The following is a 225-nucleotide window of genomic DNA, read 5'->3' as shown; positions in this document are numbered from 1 at the left end:
TACTCGCGTATACGTTTGTCGTTCATCAGCGGAAAAACGAGTATTGAAAACGAACAATCTCCTCAAAAATACTCATTGCGTACTCATGTATACTCACTATCGTTCCTTCATGATACACTGCGAGTGCAAGAAACGGGCTAAAAACGGTGAAAAATTTTTATAAGGACCAACGTAGCTCGTAATCATCATAAGAAATCTTATATACTACACGTTCTGGTTATATAG

Source organism: Trachymyrmex cornetzi, unplaced genomic scaffold (assembly GCF_001594075.2).
Source record: "Trachymyrmex cornetzi isolate Tcor2-1 unplaced genomic scaffold, Tcor1.1 scaffold385, whole genome shotgun sequence".
Taxonomy (NCBI): domain Eukaryota; kingdom Metazoa; phylum Arthropoda; class Insecta; order Hymenoptera; family Formicidae; genus Trachymyrmex; species Trachymyrmex cornetzi.
Note: the sequence above shows the minus strand (reverse complement) of the source record.